Below are 21,067 nucleotides of genomic sequence, written 5' to 3'. Positions count from 1 at the left end.
AACAAAAAGAACAAAACTGGAGGAATCACATTACTTCAAATTCTATTACAGAGCTATAGTAACCAAAACAGCATGGTACTAGCATAAAATAGACATATGAACCAACAGAACAGAAAAGGGAACTCAGAACTAAATCTACACATCTGCAGTGAACTCATTTTTTGACAAAGGTCCCAAGAACATACACTGGAGAAAGACAGTCTCTTCAGGTAATGGATCTGGGGAAACTGGATATCCATATGCAGAAAAATGAAACTATCTCTCACCATATACAAAATCAAATCAAAACCAAAAATATTTAAATCTAAGACTTCAAACTATGAAATTATTAAAAGAAAACATTGAAGAAAATCTCTCGGACATTGGTCTGGGCAAAAATTTCTTGAGTAATACTATACAAGCATAGACAACCAAAGCAAAAATGAACAAATTGAATAATATTAAGTTAAAAAGCTTCTGTATAGCAAAGGATACAATCAACAAAGTGAAGAAACAACCCACAAAATGGGAGAAAATATTTGCAAACTACCCATCTGACAAGAGATTAATAACTAGAATATATAAGGATCTCAAAAAATTCTCTAGGAAAAAATTTAATAATCTGATCAAAATGGGCAAGAGATTGGAATAGAAATGCCTATTTCTCAAAAGAAGAAGAGTCATATGACAAATAGGCATATAAAAAAGTTTCTCAACCTCATTAATCATCAGAGAAATGCAAATCAAAACTGCAATGAGATATCATCTCACTCCAGTTAAGATACTTTATATCCAAAAGACAGGCAATAACAAACGCTGGCAAGAATATAGAGAAAAGGGAACCCTCTTACACTGCTGATGGAAATGTAAGTAAGTACAACCACTATGGATAACATCTTGGAGGTTCCTCAAAAAACTAAAAATAGAGCTACCATATGATCCAGCAATCCCACCACTGTGTATATATAAAAAAAAAAAGAAATCAGAATATAGAAGAGATATCTGCACTCCCATGTTTATTGCAGCACTATTCATGATAGTCAACATATAAAATCAACCTGAATGTCTATCAATAGATGAATGGATAAAGAAAATGTGGTACATATATACAATCGAGTAGTATTCAGCCATTAAAAAGAATGAGATCCTGTCATTTGCAATAGCAATGAATGGAACTGGAAAACATTGTGTTAAGGGAAATAAATCAGGCACAGAAGGACAAATATCACATGCCTTCACTTAATTGTTGGATCTGAAAATCAAAACAATTGAATTCATGAAGATAGAGAACAGAAAGATGGTTACCAGAGGCTGAGAAGGGTGGTGGAAGACTGGGGAGGAGGAGGGGATGGTTATTTAAAAAAATAGAAAGAATGAATAGGCCAGGTGCAGTGGCTCATGCCTGTAATCCCAGCACTCTGGTAGGCCGAGGCAGGTAGATCACCTGAGGTCAGGAGTTCAAGACCAGCCTGACCAACATGGTGAAACCCATGTCTACTAAAAATACAAAAAATTAGCCAGGTGTGTTGGCACATGCCTGTAACCCCAGCTACTTGGGAAGCTGAGGCAGGAGAATCACTTGAACCCAAGAGGCAGAGGTTGCAGTGAGCTGAGATCATGCCATTGCACTCCAGCCTGGGCGACAAGAACGAAACTCCGTCTCGAAAAAAAAAAATGAATGAATGAATAAGACCTACTATTTGATAGCATAACAAGGTGACTATAATCAATAATAACTTCATTGTACATTTTAAATAACTAAAATAACATAGATTGTTTGTAACACAAAGGATAAGTGCTTGAGGGAATGGATCCGCATTCTCCATGATGTGATTATTTCCATTGCATGCCTTATCAAAACATCTCATATATCCCATAAATATATATACCTATGTACCTACAAAATTTAAAAATATAAATAAAATTTTTAAGAAATTTGATCCCTAGTATTGAGGTGGGGCCTAGTGGGAGGTATGGGGGCTGTCCTTGAGGTAATAAGTGAGTTCTCACCCTATTAGTTCCTGCAAGAACTGGTTATTAAAAAGAGTCTGGCTGCTGCTTTCTCACCCTCCTGCTTTCTCTCCCATGTGCTTTGCACACACCCACTCCCCTTTGCCTTCTTCCATGAAGCCTCCACCAGAGGGCCTGATGCCCTCACCAGAACCAGATGCTGGTAACATGCTCCTTGTACAGCCTGTAGAACCATGAGCCAAATAAACCTATCTTCTTCATAAATTACCCAGCCTCAGGTATTCTTTTATAGCAACACAAATGGACTAAGACAGTACATCATCAGCCTCATTTTCAAGAGTTCACAAGAAGTATTGATCCAGAGAAAGGAGACATTCCAGTTAAAGGGAAGAGCATAGGCAAAGCTTTGGAGAAGGTTATATCATAATACATTTGGAGATCTGTAAAGAGTTCATTAGGGTTAAAGCAGACAGGGTGTAGGGGGATAGGGATAATTTTGATTATGTCACATTGACCATCCAAGCCTTAAAATTCAAAAAAAAAAATCTTTAAAGATAGATGATGCTTCACAAAAACAATATTCAGCTACAAGTGAATTATAATTACAATATGTATGCTAGACAATGCTAATAACTAATAAACATATTGTGACTATTTGAGAGAACAGATAGTGTGTGTTGGTGTATGTGTGTTATGTACATGTAGCAGAGGAGGGTTGGAAGTTATAACAAACTACACTCCAAAATTATTTTACAAACAACCTGTAATAGTTTGAGTAGGAATGTGTTTGCAGTCCAGGTCATAGCAACATAAAACATAGCCAGAAATGTAACTATGATACTTCATAAACAAAAGGAAAATAAAGTACAATGATCCCATTACTGACCATGCATACTGGCATGCATCGCATTCATTAGAGTATTTTAAACTAGGTTTAAGTATCCAATTGATGAAAGGAGTTTTGGTTTTTTTTTTTAAGTTGGAATGCATGCTGCAATTTGTCTGTGCTGGCAGCATTGCCTATGGACAGTCATTAATCAGAAGTGAATTATTGCTTCCTTATGAAATTTAGCTTCAATTTTTTCCCCTTGAACTTATCTGGAAATCTTTAACATGGAGAGTCATACTAGATCCTTTCCTAATTGGAAAACTCAACTCATCCTTCACGTTTATCTTCTGAAGCCCACTTTTCTTTTTTCATCAGAATGTACCAACCAAGATTAAGTTCCTTTCCATCTCTCACATATATGTGTCTGTCACTGTCAAGAATTGTGGCAATTAATTTTATGGGGGGGGGGGCGCTGAAAACCTACATATGGGATAGTTTAAACAAAACCACACCTTTAGCCACCAATTAAAAGAACCAGATGATTGTTTTTAAAAACTCAACTTTGAAAAGTTTATTCTGCACTAAGTTTTTGTTTGTTTGGTTTTGGTTTTGTTTTTAAAATAAAAAAGAACAATTCAAGTTTGGGAAAGTAACCAGAGCCTCAAATGAAATATTGGCTATCTTTTCAAAAAATTTATACACCAATGAGTGTTTTCTTACCTTTGCTTAAATGCTGCCTTTAATTTCTTACTTCTTTTTAAATTAAGAAGCCATATTGTAAGGAGTGAAAGTTACTGAGACATTATCAATTTGTCCCACCACACCAGGTTCACTACACAAAGGCTTGTTCTACTGGTTAGACCTAGAGCTCATTAATATTAAAAAGGTTACTTCATTATTGGACTGAAATTTCCATTTTCACTTGTCTTCTATCCTTAGCTCTGTCCTTCTAACATCAATGAGTAAGATAGAAACATGGAAAATATGGTCATCAAATTTATAGATGATAAAAAGCCAGGAGTGACAGCAAATGTTGTTGATAAAGAATCAAGATTCAGAAAAATTTATGAGAGGCTAGGGCAATGGGCTAAATGTAATAAAATGTATAAAGAATAAGTACAAGATCCTAAACATGGGTTCAAAAATCAATCTTGCAAGTTTAGTAACAGTAAGTATGTAAAAGACTTAGGAATTTTAATTAATAATGAGCTCATTGTGTGTTAACAGTGTGATATGATTAAAAAAAAAAATTAACGGCACCTGATAGTGTCCTAAGAAAGTATAACATTGAGAATAAGAAGGTGGATAACTTACTACTGAATTCAGCTCTGGGCACATATATTAGAACATCTTTGGGATATGCTTGGTTAAAGAAACTGAATCCAAATTGCAAAAGAGCCTGTTCAAGAGACTAGATTATTTAATCTAAAGTTAAGATTTAGAGAACAAACAGTAGCCATACTCAAACAGTTGAAAAGAGATTCAATGTACTGTCCATAGACCCAGAGTGGGAGAACTAGGATTAATGAATGTCAGTTTCAGGCAGGCAGATTTCAGCTCAACAAGAATAAACTTTTCCTTCTTCAGACAAATATTAAGCCAAAAATGGAATGGGAAACCTTGTAGTTCCCTACCCCTCACTGGTGGTAGTCAAGTCCAGGCTGGAAAACCTCAGCCAGGGGAAAATCAAGCAAACATTACAATGATGATTCAAGCATTATGAGTATTACCAGACTGGGTAGCCTATGATCTAGGCTTTTTAGACAAACTCAGCTATCACCAAAAAAAAAAAAAAAAAAAAAAAGACAGCTCATCTGGGCCTCCACAAAGCACACAATCTCTTACAGCTGTCAGAAATTATAGCCCCAAATGTGGTAAAGCTGATGGGAAGCTAATATTTTAGTTGTTCTACATGGAATCTTAGCCAAAAGGTCAAGAAGCAATATATTTCAGCAGTGTTCAATGGCCTAAGGAGAGAAGGACCATTATTTTATCATGTGACTCTTCTTCCAACTGGGTGAGATCATCTTTATGTTTCCAAAAACATTGCCCAGACACTGTGTGAACTGTAGGGTGAAGTAATGCCATACTTGGGCCTTGCAAAAAAATAAATGATGTGCCGAGAACAAACCCAATTCAGCATTCCTAAACAGACATTTGAGGACATTTTAGTCAGAGCAAAGAATACAAAGATCTGTAAAGACAGAAGCTTCAGAGATTAAGCTGAGTCAGGAATTTATTTACCTAGAAAGTGTTCAGACCAAATATCATTAATGCTTTCCATCTTAACACATTCGGTAAAAGAAACAAACCTGCCAAGATTCCAGGCTTCACTTAATATCATATCCTGTGGCATGGGGTGGGGTAGGGGAAGTGCAGTAAAATCTAGAGTCCTCATTTTCTTAGATTGTGTTTGAGAATATTTTCATTATCTATGAAAGTATTTTTTATCTCTCTCGGAGAACTTATGACATTGCTGTTCCTGATACCTGACACCATGACCATTCTCAAAACTGCAGAACTATCCAACAGAAAAATGAAAAGTTATCTCCCTCAAACTACAATGGGAATACTAGGAGAAAAGGAAAACCAAAAGGGCTTTGTACTTTAAAAGTCCATGGTCTCTTCTATCAGAAGATAAGAGAGAATGGCCATCACTTATTTAGCTCAATTAAGTAAGAACTTCCTTATAGTCAGCTATGACCAAGAAAAAAATGGGCTGTCTTGGAGAGCTCAAGCATGGATTAACCTATCCATCACTAAAACAAGGTTGCTGAAGTCAAGCACAAAGAACCTAGTGATTACTTTTGTCCCTAATTCCTTAGAGACATGTTTAAGAAGCCACAGAAGTCATTACAGTGTCCAAGCCAAATGGGTTTGCTAAGGTATCATCATGACATCAATAATTTGATCTTCAGTGCTAAAGATATGAAACATATACAGGCAGTGCTGCTTTCACCGAATTGTGTGGTAGTGGTGAAGATAGATAGGTGAGGAGAAGGGAACTTTTTATTTGCTTTGAATCTTTACTAAGTAAATTTTATTTTAAAAAAATGATTCCTCAGATATTCTGGTGTTTTGAAGTCCACTAGGGTACTTTGTTATTTCTCCCAGAATAATCTGCATTATACTGCAAGAGGGAGACTTCCAAAAATGCAGAAAGAACACAACACTATCATTTTCTCCCACTGCCTGTTTAAACCTGTTCCATGAAGCTAATTCTCTTCTTCCCTGTAGATAAATCTAGAGCATGTCTATTGGCTTTTCTAGCCCCTATCAGATAACGAAAATACAAAATTCCATACAAAACATCTTACTCTCATTTTTTAATCCAAAATCCAACTTATTTCAATAATTTTAATATCCTTTCCCATATAACAGTCAAAAAAATAAAAATCCAAACTTCATTTCGAGTGAATGCTTCTTCCCCTCCCCAGCATGGGCTACTGCAGGCTGGAAGCCTGCAATGGGAAAGAGGCACATGGTCACCTTCTTCTCTGGGCGCCTTTCTTTGCTTTTTTTCCTTGCTGTGGTTTCTACCCTCTCCAGAGTTGGAGTAGCGCAAAGGGGAAGGTGGTACTGTTTGGTAAGGAGCAGGAAAGGCTGTACCTGAAAGGAACCAGAATTGCCTCATATTAATGCTCTCTGAGTCAGGAATGAGTTTTAAACTGTCTCTTTTCCTCATGGGGCACTTTTGCTATTTCGTCATAGAAGGATCTATGATGACCCCTCTTCTCCATTAATTCTGCTATTAGAGTGTGGTTCCATTGGAGACATCAATCTCTCTCTTCTGGCTGGGTGCTTACAGCCTTCTCATCCCCTCCTCCTCTGACTAGACACCTTTATCCCCCTTCCTGTAAGATTTCCTTACCTGTGTCAGGAAACCCTTTTAGGTGGGGTTCCTCAGCAGCTCTGTCTGCCATGTCCCACACCTGATCCATAGAACACATACACACACACATGCTTCTCAGTGCCTTAGTGTCTTCATCTGTAAAATGGAGATATTAAGCCAAGTGCAGTGGCACACACCTATAGTCCCTGCTATTCCAGAGGCTGAGATGGGAGTATCACTTGATCCCATGAGTTTGAGGCTATAGTGCACTATTATTGGGACTGTAAATACCCACTGTACTCCAGCCTGGGCAACATGGTAAACCCCATCTCTAAATAAATAAGGGAATATTAATAGCAACTCTCTCCTATGGTTGTAGTGAAGATTAAACAAAACAATAACTGGCCCAAAATAAACACTAAAATATCAATAATAACTTTCCCAAGATCACATTATTAGTAGTATGTAGTAAAACCAGATCTGTCCTCCTTCAAAGCCAGGGAGGTACATTTCCTGTCACACTACATTTCCAGGCAGGAGATATTCTGAACCAAGGAACTACCCAGTACTACTCAATTCATCCACTCTGCTCACTCATAAGACTGGCTATCAGCATGATTTTGGCAACAAATTGATTGTCCTGGCACCTCTGGTTCAACTGTCCAGCAGCACCCTAGAGCTGTGGATCAGCACCAGGAAGTCCCTTGACATCCTCCCCCTTCACTCCAGAGCATGATACTAGGCTAAACTCAAGAGCTGTCACAATGCCAAACTAATCTCTAGAGCATGGGGCACTCTGACACTTGATATAGACGAGAGGATAACTTTTTTCACCTACGAACCAACATTGGTACTCTTCAAATCCTCTTTTAGGAAACCTTAGATAAAACCATGGTGATCTTCCTTGGACAAGCCCAGGCCTGTCTTCCTCCAAAGACAGGGGGTTCTCACTGTCACACCACTCTGCCTGGGAGGGAAATATACAGTATCAAGAAACAATCCTGTACTATTTACAAAACTTTTCTTAATACACAAAACAAACTGAGACCAAAAGTTTTTATAACCCACCCTCCACCAACCGCAAAAAAAAAAAAAAAAAGGTTTAGCCAGGTTGCAGCTTACTCAATCAACACAAATCAACTGCATGTCTTTATACAACAATGGACATATGAAAACTAAAATTAAAAACACAATGCCATTTAAAATTGCTCCAAAGAAAATACTTGCTAAAATTAAAAACACAAAGCCACTTAAAATTGCTCCAAAGAAATACTTAGGTATAGGCCGGGCGCGGTGGCTCAAGCCTGTAATCCCAGCACTTTGGGAGGCCGAGGCGGGTGGATCACGAGGTCAAGAGATCGAGACCATCCTGGTCAACATGGTGAAACCCCGTCTCTACTAAAAATACAAAAAATTAGCTGGGCATGGTGGTGCGTGCCTGTAATCCCAGCTACTCAGGAGGCTGAGGCAGGAGAATTGCCTGAACCCAGGAGACGGAGGTTGCGGGGAGACAAGAATGTGCCCGTAAAAAAAAAAAAAAAAAAAAAAAAAAAAAAACAAAAAAAAAAAAAAAAAAAAAAAAAAGAAAGAAATACTTAGGTATAAATGTAAAAAAAAAACACAATGTACAAAATCTGTATGCTTTAACTACAAAATGTAATTTTAAAAATCAAAAAGCAAGATTATTGGACAGATTTACCATTTTCATAGATTGGAATGTAATAAAGATCTCAATTCAACATAATAAAGATGTCAATTCTGCCTAAATGAATGTATAAGCTTAACACAATTCCTCTAAAAACCCCAGCAAGGTTTTTTGGAGACACAGGCAAGCTAATTTTAAAATTTATATGGAAAGACAAAGGACCTACATTAGTCAAGACAATTTTGAAAAAGAATAAAGTGGGAAGAATTCGTCTTCCTGATGTTGACTCACTATCAAGCTATAGTAATCAATACACTATGATACTGGCAGAGGGATAAATATATCATTCAACAAAACAGAATAGAGACCCCAGAAAATAGATTTACACAAATATGCTCAATTTTTGACAAAGGTGCAAAAGCAATTCAATGTAGAAAAGACAGACATTTCAATAAACAGTGCTAGTGCAATCAGATATCCATAGGCAAAAAAAAAAAAAATATATATATATATATATCTTGACCTAACCTCACAACTTACAACTTATTCAAAAATTAACTTAAAATGGATCAAAGACTTTCATCTCTGTCCTCATCATGTCATCATGTTCATCATTTAATTCACAATGAGCTTTAGATTAGAAAATGTTTTTGCTATAAAGTCCCTCCTCCTTCTATGACCTGTCAAAGATTTGACCTCCCTAATATCTGCTGATCATTCCACTTTGTTGAATGGAGATGCAGAATCAGAGCCCACTTAGATATCAGAGCTCATATCTAAATGAGCTAAGAAAATGGAACTTAAGAGTTGAACTCCATTTGATTCTGATCCATTCATTAACCTTTTACATTAACTTTTTTACAATATCCTTTCAATAAATCCTTTTTTTTTTTTTTTTTTTTTTTTTTTTTCAAATTTTTTTTTTTTTACTTGCAACCAGAGTCTTTACTAGTACAGAGTAATCCTTATCCAAAGTCACACAGTTGCCATGGTGATCTTTCTTGGACAAGTCCAGGCCTGTCTTCCTCCAAAAAGGAAGTTCTTCAACCCCATTCTCCAAAGGGGGTTCTCGCTGTCACAACACTCTGCCTGGGAGGGAAATATACAGTATCAAGAACAATCCTGTACTATTTAGTTCATATCATACAATCACCTTCTCTGGCTCCTCATGAATCCACCCTTAAGCATGATGTTGGCAGCAAACTGACAAACTTGGACCTGTGGTTTAGTCCCCAGCCCCATCCTGGAGCTATAGGATAAGACTGGGAAGGACTTACAGGACCTGCTTCCTTCACTACAGGCTATTACAAAGGGCTGCTCTCACAGGATTGTCAAGATGCTGGAACAGTCCCAAGCTGACATCAGTTGAAACCATCTACCTGCCAAAGAGCTCATAACCTGGACCATAACTATCTCCCAAGTGGCTAAGAAATTTTCTCCTCCTTCTTCTGTTGAGGAGCCCAGAGATTTCTCCCACTGACTAGGGTCCAGAAGAATGGCATTTTACAGCTGGTCTCATGATTGTAACATCTAAAACTGAAATTTTAACCTCATGACTACATATGTAATTTGCACTACACTCTACAACATGTTTTCATTGTGTAGGCAATGTTTACATCAAACTGATAATAATCAATAATTGTTCATAAATGACATCATAATGGAAACTCACATTTATACATTGGCAACATATTTCTCAAATATTACCTCATTTGTTCCATAGGAAAACCTAATACCCCTCCTATCATCCCCATTTGCTAGACAAGAAGTTGAGGCCAAAAGGGTCCAACTTGCCCAAACTCACATAGCTAATAAGTGGAGCTGCCTTTCAATGCAGGCTATCTGGCTTCACATATAGTGTCCTCTCTTCTGTGACTTGATGCTAAGTAATGTGAAGAAAGCAAAAATGTATAACAGAGACTCTGTACACTTGAGAAACTCAGTCCAGTTGGGAAACAAAATGAAAAGTTAAATAATCCAAGAAAACAATGCAGAGTTTTACACTATGTGACTTTGTATGTATTTGTATTTGTATATAATATATTCATAAGTGGATATGTCAAACTCTTAGTGGATTTCCAGATATAACCCCACCAGTGGAGCAGGACATTGCTGTTTGCATTGTCTCTATGGTTTCCTGAAAGGGTCCTATGGCTCATTTCTGCCCACTGCATGAAATCCTGTGAAACCTGCTGCTCCTGCCTTGTTACTAGGGGCTGGAATACATCTTCCTATACATATCTAGCTAAGATATTTTTAAGCATTTACATGGCTGTCTCCATTATTGCTCAGTGATTTATCACGTCATTCCACTTAAATAGAAAACACAAAATTTAATTCATTCAATACCCTCATGGAGATCATCATTTAATGAGGAGACAAATAACTGTGTAAATGAGTAAAGAAATAAGTATAAATTGTGATAAGTGCTGTAAAGAAAATTAATAGCATGATTTACCAGAGAATAGCAATAAGAAATCATAATTTAGAAAGACTTGTCTTTCCTCTGATCTTTATGTGATTGGTTTCTGCCCATCTTACAGATGACGACTTAAATGTCACCCCGTCAAAGGGGCCTGTTTAAATTATAATCCCGACTGTTATTCTCCAACAAAGCATTCTATTTATTCCTGATAATCAGAAGAAAGAGGGGCTACAGGTAAAAAGATCCTAAGGTAGTTAAAAGCTTACAAGTGAGAACATGTGGTGTTTGATTTTCTGTTCCTGTGTTAGCTGTATTGGTGGAACAGAGACCAGAACCTTGTGACTGAGGATAGAGTGACACAAGGCTGGAGAGGTGAGCAGAAGCCAGATCATTATGTAGGCCTTGTGGACCATGGTCAGGAGTTAGGATTTCATTTTATGTATAACAAAAATGAAGATTTAGCAGGTGACTACAATGATCCAATTTACATTTTTGAAAAGTATTCTGATTTTTACATGGAAATGTTTTCTACTCACGAAATGTCTTTCCATAATCACAAATCACTGACTAATAATATCTACCACATTTTTAAATTTAATCTAATTTAATTTTAAGTTCCTGGATATATGTGCAGGACATGCAGGTTTGTTTACACAGGTAAACTTGTGCCATAGTTGTTTGCTGCACCTATCGACCCCTCGCCTAGGTATTAAGCCCCTCAGGCATTAGGTATTTGTCCTAATATTTTCCCTCTCCCCACCCACCACTGACAGGCCCCAGTGTATGTTGTTCCCCTCCCCGTCTCCATGTATTCTCATTGTTCGGCTCCCACTTATAAGTGAGAACATGTGGTGTTTGTTTTTCTGTTCCAGTGTTAGTTTGCTGAGGATAATGGTTTCAAGCTCCATCCATGTCCCTGGCAAAGGACATGAACTCGTTCTTTTTTATGGCTGCATAGTATTCCACTATGTATATTTGCCACATTTTCTTTATCCAGTCTATTGTTGATGGCCATTTGGGTTAATTCCATGTCTTTGCTATTGTGAATAGTGCTGCAATGAACATAGGTGTGCATGTATTTTTACAGCAGAATGACTTATAATTCTTTGGGTATATAACCCAATAACAGAATTGCTGGGTCAAGTGGTATTTCTGGTTCTAGGTCTTTGAGGAATTGCCACACTGTTGCCATAATGGTTGAACTAATTTACATTCCCACCAACAGTGTAAAAGCATTCCTATTTCTCCACAGCCTCACCAGCATCTGTTGTTTCTTGACTTTTTAATAATCACCATTCTGACTAGTGTGAGATGGTATCTCATCATGGTTTTGATTTCTCTAATGATTTCTCTAATGATAAATGATGCTGAGCTTTTTTTTCATATGTTTGTTGGTCATGTGTCTGTTCATGTCTTTTGCCTACTTTTTAATGGGGTTTGTTTTTTCTCATAAATATATTTAAGATCGTTGTAGATTCTAAATATTAGACCTGTCAGATGGATAGATTGCAAACATTTTCTCCCATACTGTAGGTTGTTTGTTCACGCTGATGATAATTTCTTTTGCTTTGCATGAGCTCTTTAGTTTAATTAGATACCATTTGTCAATTTTGGCTTTTGTTACAATTGCTTTTGATGCTTTAGGCATGAAATCTTTGCCTGTCCCTATGTCTTCAATGGTATTGCCTGAATTTTCTTCTAGGGTTTATATGGTTTTAGGTTTTACATTTAAGTCTCTAATCCATCTTGAGTTACTTTTTGTATAAGGTGTAAGGAAGAGGTCCAGTTTCAGTTTGCTGCATATGACTAGCCAGTTCTCCCAGCTCCACTTATTAAATGGAGAATCCTTTCCCCATTGCTTGTTTTTGTCAGGTTTGTTGAAGATCAGATGGTTGTTGATGTGTGGCCCTACTTGTGAGATCTCTATTTTATTCCATTGTTCTATGCGTCTGTTTCTATACCAGTACCATGCTGTTTTGGTTACTGTAGCCTTGTAGTATAGTTTGAAGTCAGGTAGCATGATGCCTCCAGCTTTGTTCTTTTTGCTTAGCATTGTCTTGGCTATATATGGGCTCTTTTTTGTTCCATATGAATTTTAAAGTAGTTTTTTTATAATTCTGTGAAGAATGTCAATGGTGGATTAATGGGAATAGCATTGAATCTATAAATTACCTTGGGCAGTATGGCCATTTTCACAATACTGATTCTTCCTATCCATGAGCATGGAATGTTTTTCCATTTGTTTTTGTCCTCTTTGATTTCCTTGAGGAGTAGTTTGTAGCTATCCTTGAAGAGGTCCTTCACATCCCTTGTTAGCTGTATTCCTGGGTATTTTATTCTCTTTGTAGCAATTGCTAATGGGAATTAACTTGTGATTCGACTCTCTGTTTGTCTATTGTGGGTGTATAAGAATGCTTGTGATTTTTGCATTTTTTATTCTGGGACTTTGCTGAAGTTGCTGATATGATGAGGTTTTCTAGATATAGGATCATGTCATCTACAAACAGAGACAGTTTGACTTCACCTCTTCCTATTTGAATATCCTACATTTCTTTCTCTTGCTTGTTGCCTGGCCAGAACTCCACATACTGTGTTGAATAGGAGTGGTAAGAGAGGGCATCCTTGTCTTGTGCTGGTGTTCCATGGGAATGGTTCCAGCTTTTGTCCATTCAGTATGATACTGGCTATGTATTTGTCATAAATGGCTCTTATTACTTTGAGGTATGTTTCACCATTACCTAGTTTATTAAGTTTTTAACATGGAGGAATGTTAAGTTTTATCAAAGGGCTTTTTTGTGTTTATTGATATAGTCACTTGGTTTTTGTCTTTAGTTCTGTTTAGGTGATGAATTACGTTTATTGATTTCTGTATGTTGAGCCAGCCTCGCATCCCAGGGATGAAGCTGACTTGATCATGGTGGACAAGCTTTATGCTGCATTCCATTTGCCAGTATTGCATTGAGGATTTTTATGTCAATGTTCATCAGGGATATTGACCTGAGGTTTTCTTTTTTTGTTGTATCTCTGCCAGTTTTGGATATAAGGATAATGCTGGCCTCATAAGATGAGTTAGGGAGGAGTCCCTCCTTTTCAATTGTTTGTAAGAGTTTCCAAAGAAATGGTGCCAGCTCCTCTTTATACCTCCGGTAGAATTGAGCTGCAAATGCATCTTGTCCTGAGCTTTTTTGGGGGGGGATTGGTAGGCTATTTATTACTGCCTCCATTTCCAAATTTGTGATTAGTCTATTCAAGGATTCAACTTCTCCCTGATTCAGTCTTGGGAGGGTATATACGTCCAGGAATTTATTAATATCCATTTCTTCTAGATTTTCTAGTTTATTTGCATAGAGGTATTTATAGTATTCTCTGATGGTTTTGTACCTGTGGGGTCAGTGGTGATATCCCTGTCATCATTTTTTATTGTGTCTATTTGATTCTTCTTTCTTCTTTGTCTAGCTAGTGGTCTGTTTTATTAATTTTTTCAAAAAAAATACCAGCTCCTGAATTCACTGATTTTTTTAAGGTTTTTGTGACTCTATCTCCTTCAGTTCTGCTTTAATCTTGGTTATTTCTTGTCTTCCTCTAGCTTTGGGGTTTGTTTGCTCTTGCTTCACTAGTTCTTTTAGTTGTGATGTTAGAGTGTCCATTTGAGATCTTTCTATGTTTTTGATGTGGGCATGTAGTGCTATAAATATTCCTTTTTTTTTTTTTTTTTGCTTGTCAGTCAAAAATACTCCTCTTAATACCATTTTAGTTGCATCCCAGAGATTTTGGCATGTTATCTTTTTGTTCTCATTGGTTTCAAAACTTCCTGATTTCTTCCTAGTTTCATTACTTACCTAGGAATCATTCAGGAGCAGGTAGTTCTATTTCCATGTAGTTGTGTGGCTTTTAGTAAGTTTCTTAATCTTAATCTTGAGTTCCAATTTGATTGTGCTGTGGTCTGAGAGACTGTTATGATTTGTTTTTTTGTTTGTTTTTGTTTTTGTTTTGCATTTGCTGAGGAGTGTTTTACTTCCAATTATGTGATTAATTTTAGAGTAAGTGCTCTGTGGCACTGAGAATAATGTATATTCTGCTATTTTTGGGTGAAGAGTTCTGTAGATATCTATCAAGTCCACTTGATCCAGAGCAAATGTCAAGTCCTGAATATCCTTGTTAATTTTCTGCCTTGATGATATAATATTGACAGTGAGTGTTAAAGTCTCCCACTATTATTGTGTGGGAGTCTAAGCCTCTTTGTAGGTCTCTAAGAACTTGTTTTATAAATCTGGGTGCTCCTGTATTGGGTAGATATATATTTAAGTTAGCTCGTCTTGTTGAACTGAGCCCTTTACCATTATGTAATGTCCTTCTTTGTCTTTTTTGATCTTTGTTGGTTTAAAGTCTATCTTTCCAAAAATTGGATTGCAACCTCTGCTTTTTTCTGCTTTCCATTTTGTTGGTAAATTTTCCTGCATCCCTTATTTTGAGCATATGTGTGTCTTCACACATGAGATGGGTCTCTTGAATACAGCACACTGATAGGTCTTGACTCTATCCAGCTTGCTGTTCTGTGTCTTTTAATTAGGGCATTTAGCCCATTTACATTTAAGGTTAATATTGTTCTGTGTAAATTTGATCCTGTCATCATGATGCTAGCTGGTTATTTTGCACACTTGTTGATGTAGTTGCTTCATGAGTATCATTAGTCTTTGTACTTTCATGTGTTTTTGTAGTGGTAGACTGGTAATGATTTTTGTAGTGTAGGCTGGTAATGATTTTTTCTTTCCAAATTTAGTGCTTCCTTCAGAAGCTCTTGCAAGGCAGGCCTAGTGGTGAAGAATTCCCTCAACATTTGCTTGTCTGAAAAGGATTTAATTTCTCCTTTGCTTATGAAGCTTAGTTTGGCTGGATATGAAATTCTAGGCTGGAAATTCTTTTCTTTAAGAACATTGAATATTGACCCCCAATCTCTTCTGCTTTGTAGGGTTTCTGCTGAGAGGTCAACTGTTAGCCTGATGGGCTTCCCTTTGTAAGTGACATGGCCTTTCTCTCTGGCTGCACTTAACACTTTTTCCTTCATTTCAAGCTTGGAGAATCTGATAATTATGTGTCTTCAGCTTGATCTTCTAATGGAGTATCTTACTGGAGTTCTCTGAATTGCCTGAATTTGAATGTTGACCTGTCTTTTTAGGTTGGGAAAGTTCTCCTGTATGATATCCTAAGGTATATTTTACAACTTGGTTCCATTCTCCCTGTCTATTTCAGATACTCCAATCAGTCACAGGTTCAAGTCTTTTTACCTAATTCCAAAGTTTTCAAAGGTTTTGTTAACTCCTTTACATTCTTTTTTCTCTAATCTTGTCTGCCTGCCTTATTTCAGGAAGACAGTCTTCAATCTCTAAAATGTATTCAGCTATTGATACTTGTGGTGAAATTCCTGAGTTGTGCTTTTCAGCTCCATCAGGTCATTTATGTTCCTCTCTAAACTGGTTATTCAAGTTAACATCTTCTGTAATGTTTTATCATGGTTCTTAGCTTCTGTGCATTGGGTTAGAACAACTGCCTCTAGCTCACCAGTTTGTTATTACCTTCTGAAGCCTACTTCTGTCAATTCATTCATCTCAGCCTCCACCCAGGTCTATGCCCTTGTTGGAGAGGTGTTGCAATCATTTGGAGGAGAAGAGGCACTCTTTTGTTTCTGAGTTTTCAGAAGTTTTGGTTGATTATTTCTCACCTTCATGAGTTTATCTAGCTTCAATCTTTGAGGCTGCTGACCTTTGGATGGGGTTTTGGAGGGACTTTTTTGTTGACACTGTTGTTATTGTTGCTTTCTGTTTGTTGTTCTTTTAACAGTCAGGCCCTTCTTTAGGGCTGCTGAGGCTTGCTGGGGGTCCACTTCAGATCCTATTTGCCTGGGTCCCTCCCATACCTGGAGGTGTCACCACTGAAGGATACAGAACAGCAAAGATGGCTGCCTGCTCCTTCCTCTGGGAGCTGTGTCCCAGAGAGGCACTGACCCAATTCCACAGAAACACTCCTGTATAAGGTGCATAGCAACCCCTGTTGCAGGGGCTCATCCAGTCAGGAGACACAGGATCGGGAACCCCCTTAACAAAGCACTCTGGCTGCCCCTTGGCAGAGAGAGTGCACTGCACTGTGGGGAATCCCACTCATCAGGACTGCCTGGATTCCTCAGAGCCCACAACCCAATCTAGCTTCTCACCACTATGGGCAACTGAGGCTTGATTCCTCTGGGATCCTCTAGGAATCAGTCTTTGCTGATTCCTCAGATCAGCAAAGACAAAGTTTGATGATCTGCAGAGACTATAGCCACCCCTCCCACCTGGGGCTCAGTACCAAGGAGACAAGGAGATCAGAGCTCTGGCTGGAGTTCCTGAAATTTCCACAGGGAGGCCCTTTCCAGTGAGGAGGGATGGGTCAGGGTCCAGCCTACAGAGGCAGTTTGTCCACAATCTGCCACAGATCTGTGCTGTGCCATGGGGAATTCCTCCTGGGTCGAAATTACCCAGTCTCCCCAGCACTGGCAGTGAAAAAATGGCAGACTGGAGCTGCAGCAATATCTCCTGCCCCTCAGGAGCTCAGTCATCTTAGGCAGCAGGAAACCGCGGTGATGGTGGTCACCCCTCCCGCTGGAAACTCAGTAGTCTTAGGCAGTTTCCAGCCAAGTGGCCACCAAGAATCTGCATAGCTCTGTGCTTGGGACTCAAGGCCCTGGTGACATTAACTCATGAGGGGCATCTCCTGATCTGTGGGTTGCACAGATCTATAGGAAAAGTGTGGTTTCCTGGGCAGGATAGCATAATCACTCACCACCTCCCTTGGGTGGGGATGGGAGCTCCCCTTGCCCTGTCCTCCCAGGTGGGCCATTGCTCCACCCTGCTTTTCCTCACTCTCCATGAGTCATGCCAACTGCCTAGTCCAGTGAGAAAACCTGGACACCTCTGTTGCTGGTACAGGATTTGCTGGCCATTTTCATTCTTCTCAATGGTAGCCTCTGATCGCAAGTGCTTCTAGTCAGCCATCTTGGCCCTCCCTGCTACCACTTTTCTTATGACAACAAACTTTAAAATCTATAGGAAACAAACAATGTTCTATCAAAATATAAATTCCCCAAACTGACTCAATGATAAGTAGAACACCTAAACAACCCAGTATCTACAGAATTTGTGTGTGTGTGTGTGTGTGTGTGTGTGTGTGTCTACACACTAAAGCTCTACAATTAAAAATGGTACCAGATTCAGGATGTTTGCCAGTGAGTTGTCTCTGAATTCAAGGAACAACAATAGAAGTCTTCTCAACTCAATTTACAGTTCTATCACACTATTAATGCCAAAACTTGACAAACATATTCCAATAAGAAAACTAGAATATTTACAATTAAAATCTGAATCCAGATATTAACAAATTAAATCTAGCAATGTGTTAAAGTAGTTATATTCTATAACTAAGCAAAGTTTATAACAGAAAGCGAGATTTCCCAATTTTAAGAAATCTATTAGTATAATTTATTACATTAAACATTTTTAAAGACAAATATGTAATTATATAAGTACATGCCAAAAATATATTTGAGGTATTGGAACAGATATTAGTGATTTTTGGGATGTGAATACTTTCTCTCTTCATGTATATTATAAGCCTCTCTCATGCCATATATTATTTCTTTCTATGAGCTACATCTACTTGCTATACCCTCATTCTGCCATAGATCCCAGGAATTTCTATGTAGTATAAAGGATCCATATTTAGAAGTAGTTAAAACATATCTTTCAGGAGACTAGCCTATGGAAATGCTTCATGAAAAAAATTTCCATGGCTTAGTAAATTTGGAAAAACTATACATTTTCTCTTAGAGATTTGCAACAAAGGGTTAATTTAAAGATTCAGAGAAGTCTTCAAGGGTTTCCCAAGTTAACTGAACATAAAACACTTTTATTCTTATAATGCCTATTAATACCCCATGAATACATTTTGATAAACACTGCTTTAGATCATGTCACCACAATGTCAGTCTCAGCGCTGGTAGCATTTATTGTTCAGGGCATTGTGCGAAGTACTGCTGGAGATACTGAATTATGAGATACAATCTATTCCCACAGATGATTATAATGAAGTTTAGTCGGAATATATAAATAAAGAGATAAATAATAATTTGAGGCAACATGGCATAAGTACCAAATAAGCAATCCATACAAAAAGTGTAGCAAGGGTGCATAGGAGGAAGGAGTGTTGTATGCTAAATGGTTGAGGAAGGCTTCTAGGAGGATATGTGAGTTAATCCTTGGGAGCACACACACACACACACACACACACACACACACACACACACGGGGCAAAAATGTGAATGGTATATTTGGGAGCAATTCAAGTACTGGTTTATAGTTGTTCAAGAGGTAGGTAGGGTGAGAGTGTAAATTATCTTGCTTTAAAGATATGTGTCTTCATTACTCAGCCCATGAAGAACTAATGGAGGTCTTTCAGCAAGGAGAGAGCATCTCAGGGTAAGTGTATTTACAGAAAATTGCTATTAACACAAAAGTTTTCAAAAAATATTTTGTTTGATTCTTGTCTTAGCCTAGGCTCCCCACAAAAGCAGAACCTATGACAAAGTCAGTGTACAGCTACTTTATTTTGGGGTGTAATCCCAGGGAGCTTCACAGAGAGGCTGGGAAGAATAAAAAAATTTAAAAAAAAAGGAAGAGAGAAATTCAACCCAATCTAGCTTCTCATCACTATGGGCAACTGAGGCTTGACTCCTCTTTTCTCCTGAAAAAATACATCTCAGAATTATTCACCCAAAAGTTGAAAGAGATAAATATTTATCTACCACTTCCCAGACTCCACTAACAAAGGATTGCCCTCACATCTGCAGGTTTGTATGTGCTCCAGAATGTCCATGTGCATATCTACAGGTATCCCACTTAGTGAAGGCAGAGAAGCCCTGTGGCAGAAAGTGAAAAATAAACAGTGAATCTAAAGTGAGGTATTGTCAAGTTATACTTGCATGTAGCTGGTGACTGCGGCAATGGCTGGAGTAAAAAGGGGACTCTTCCCAGAAGAGTCTATATAAGGGGTGTCTGGGAGACTCTCCTAAGAAATGTTAATCCAACTCAACACCATATTTCCTGGTTACTACCTGATTCATTTTCCAGCAATCCTTTGCACACATGGTCCTTTTATATGTGGTCATCTCCAGGCTTTTTAACATTGTTCTTTTTCCTCCTTCACATTTCCCCCTGTCATTCTAAAACAAATAAATGAAAACAAACAAAAAGCCCAGACATATCATTTTTTTAAAATTGTTACTTTAATTTATTTATACAAAGAAAAAACACTTTTTAAATTTGTTTAACAAGGTAAATTTGATGGCAAAATGACCACCAGAACCAGTTCCCAGACAAGACGTATATGCTCTGTAGGTAAAAATTAACCTCTACAAGAAATGTTTACACTTCTATGACAGCCCTGCATCTTCAATCAGAACCAAGCAAAACACTAAAGTCATTGTCCTGCTTACCATTCTAGTTATCAGGTCTGTTTCGGCAAAAGCCATATTTGGAAATCTGGTTCTTCATAATTGCCACAAACCAGCAATATTCATCATCCATTCATTTAACAAATATTTGTTGCAGACCCTCTGTGATCCACGTAGTATTCTAAGCTCTGGAGATAAAGCTCTGAACAAAAATAGAGTAAGCCTCTGCCCTCATGAGACTTACAATCTGGCAGGGTAAGCATACAAGTAAATATGTAATATGTTGAATAATGACAGAAGCTGTGGAAAAAAACAAAACAGCATAAGGGAATAAAGGATTGCCAGATGAGAAGTGAAAAGATGGGTATTACAATTTTATATAGCATGGTTATAAAATATATTTGTACAGAGACATGAAGGAAATGAGGGAATGAGCCACATAAACAGACAGGGAAGAAACATACCAGATATGGTAAAAACAAATGGCAAGACCTTGAGGCAAAGTCATGCTTGGCCCACACAGGGAAGAATGAGGAGGCCGGTGCAGTGAGAGCAGAGTGAGCAGGAGGATGTGAAAGGAGGGGACATCAGAATAGGTAGCCTTGCGTGAGACAATATAGGACCTTGGAGACCATTATAAAATTAAGGGCTTGGCCAGGCGCGGTGTTCATGCTTGTAATCCCAGCACTGTGGGTGGCTGAGGTGGGCAGATTACAAGATCAGGAGTTCGAGACCACCCTGACCGGTACAGTGAAACCCCATCTCTACTAAAAATACAAAAATTAGCTGTGTGTGATGGCAGACGGCTGTAATCCCAGCTGCTCAAGAGGCTGAGGCAGGAGAATCGCTTGAACCCAGGAGGTGGAGGTTGCAGTGAGCTGAGATCATGCCACTGCACTCCAGCC

The 21,067-nt window shown here is 38.1% G+C and overlaps 1 long non-coding RNA gene across 1 annotated transcript in view; it reads right to left on the bottom strand.

Annotated features, from left to right (window-relative positions):
* The window catches only part of LOC119467105, a 77,296-nt gene extending 57,397 nt beyond the window's left edge, over positions 1 to 19,899 (bottom strand). Inside the window, exon 1 of the long non-coding RNA XR_005195635.1 lies at positions 19,824 to 19,899. This is a non-coding gene — a long non-coding RNA (uncharacterized LOC119467105). The remainder of the gene's footprint in view (positions 1 to 19,823) is intronic.
* Between the last annotated feature and the right edge of the window lie 1,168 nt (positions 19,900 to 21,067).

This window comes from Cebus imitator, unplaced genomic scaffold (genome assembly GCF_001604975.1).
Source record: "Cebus imitator isolate Cc_AM_T3 unplaced genomic scaffold, Cebus_imitator-1.0 Scaffold12, whole genome shotgun sequence".
Taxonomy (NCBI): domain Eukaryota; kingdom Metazoa; phylum Chordata; class Mammalia; order Primates; family Cebidae; genus Cebus; species Cebus imitator.
The sequence above is the reverse complement of the archived record's forward strand: the minus strand, read 5'-3'. Positions and strand labels throughout refer to the sequence as shown.